This window comes from Pseudochaenichthys georgianus, chromosome 1 (assembly GCF_902827115.2).
Source record: "Pseudochaenichthys georgianus chromosome 1, fPseGeo1.2, whole genome shotgun sequence".
In the NCBI taxonomy this organism is placed as follows: domain Eukaryota; kingdom Metazoa; phylum Chordata; class Actinopteri; order Perciformes; family Channichthyidae; genus Pseudochaenichthys; species Pseudochaenichthys georgianus.
The window spans coordinates 46,055,002-46,057,801 of NC_047503.1; positions in this window are offsets into that span (position 1 = coordinate 46,055,002).

The window sequence follows — 2,800 nt, forward strand, 5'->3', positions numbered from 1 at the left end:
GACTCTTTAAAGTGGAGACACTACATACTGATATACACCTGAACATCAGCAGGAGAGGACTCTTTAAAGTAAGAGACACTACATACTGATATACCTGAACACCAGCAGGAGAGGACTCTTTAAAGTAGAGACCACTACATACTGATATGCACTGAACATCAGCAGGAGAGGACTCTTTAAAGTAGAGACACTACATACTGATATACACCTGAACCTCAGCAGGAGAGGACTCTTTAAAGTAGAGACACTTACATACTGATACACACCTGAACATCAGCAGGAGAGGACTCCTTTAAAGTAGAGACCACTATCCATACTGATACACACCTGGACATCAAACAGGAGAGGACTCTTTAAAGTAGAGACCACTACATATGATATACACCTGAACCATCAGCAGGAGAGGACTCTTTAAAGTAGAGACACTACATACTGATACACACCCTGGACCATCACCAGGAGAGGACTCTTTAAAGTAGAGACACTACTGATATACACACTAAACAGACCAGGAGAGGACTCTTTAAAGTAGAGACACTACTGATATACACACTAAACAGACCAGGAGAGGACTCTTTAAAGTAGAGACACTACTGATATACACCTGAACATCAGCAGGGAGAGGACTCTTAAAGTAGAGACACTACCTACTGATATACACCTGAACATCAGCAGGAGAGGACTCTTTAAAGTAGAGACATTACATACTGATATACCTGAACATCAGCAGGAGAGGACTCTTTAAAGTAGAGACACTACATACTGATATACACCTGAACATCAGCAGGAGAGGACTCTTTAAAGTAGAGACACTACATACTGATAACCTGAACATCAGCAGGAGAGGACTCTTTAAAGTAGAGACACTACATACTGATATACACCTGACATCAGCAGGAGAGGACTCTTTAAAGTAGAGACACTACACACTGATATACACCTGAACATCAGCAGGAGAGGACTCTTTAAAGTAGAGACACTACATACTTGATATACACCTGAACATCAGCAGGAGAGGACTCTTTAAAGTAGAGACACTACATACTGATATACACCTGAACATCAGCAGGAGAGGACTCTTTAAAGTAGAGACACTACGTACTGATATACACCTGAACATCAGCAGGAGAGGACTCTTTAAGTAGAGACACTACATACTGATATACACCTGAACATCAGCAGGAGAGGACTCTTTAAAGTAGAGACACTACACACTGATATACACCTGAATATCAGCAGGAGAGTACTCTTTAAAGTAGAGACACTACATACTGATATACACCTGAACATCAGCAGGAGAGGACTCTTTAAAGTAGAGACACTACATACTGATATACACCTGAACACCAGCAGGAGAGGACTCTTTAAAGTAGAGACACTACACACTGATATACACCTGAACATCAGCAGGAGAGGACTCTTTAAAGTAGAGACACTACATACTGATATACACCTGAACCATCAGCAGGAGAGGACTCTTTAAAGTAGAGACACTACACACTGATATACACCTGAACATCAGCAGGAGAGGACTCTTTAAAGTAGAGACACTACATACTGATATACACCTGAACATCAGCAGGAGAGGACTCTTTAAAGTAGAGACACTACACACTGATATTACACCTGAACATCAGCAGGAGAGGACTCTTTTAAAGTAGAGACACTACATACTGATATACACCTGAACATCAGCAGGAGAGGACTCTTTAAAGTAGAGGACACTACATACTGATATACACCTGAATATCAGCAGGAGAGGACTCTTTAAAGTAGAGACACTACACACTGATATACAACCTGAACATCAGCAGGAGAGGACTCTTTAAAGTAGAGACACTACATACTGATACACACCTGGACATCAACAGGAGAGGACTCTTTAAAGTAGAGACACTACATACTGATATACACCTGAACATCAGCAGGAGAGGACTCTTTAAAGTAGAGAACACTAACATACTGATACACACCTGGACATCAACAGGAGAGGACTCTTTAAAGTAGAGACACTACATACTGATATACACCTGAACATCAGCAGGAGAGGACTCTTTAAAGTAGAGACACTGCATACTGATATACACCTGAACATCAACAGGAGAGGACTCTTTAAAGTAGAGACACTACATACTGATATACACCTGGACATCAGCAGGGGAGGACTCTTTAAAGTAGAGACACTACATACTGATATACACCTGAACATCAGCAGGAGAGGACTCTTTAAAGTAGAGACACTACATACTGATATACACCTGAACATCAGCAGGAGAGGACTCTTTAAAGTAGAGACACTACACACTGATATACACCTGAACATCAGCAGGAGAGGACTCTTTAAAGTAGAGACACTACATACTGATATGAACCTGAACATCATCAGGAGAGGACTCTTTAAAGTAGAGGACACTACATACTGATATACACCTGAACATCAGCAGGAGAGGACTCTTTAAAGTAGAGACACTACACACTGATATACACCTGAACATCAGCAGGAGAGGACTCTTTAAAGTAGAGACACTACATACTGATATACACCTGAACATCAGCAGGAGAGGACTCTTTAAAGTAGAGACACTACATACTGATATACACCTGAACATCAGCAGGAGAGGACTCTTTAAAGTAGAGACACTACGTACTGATATACACCTGAAACATCAGCAGGAGAGGACTCTTTAAAGTAGAGACACTACATACTGATATACACCTGAACATCAGCAGGAGAGGACTCTTTAAAGTAGAGACACTACACACTGATATACACCTGAACATCAGCAGGAGAGTACTCTTT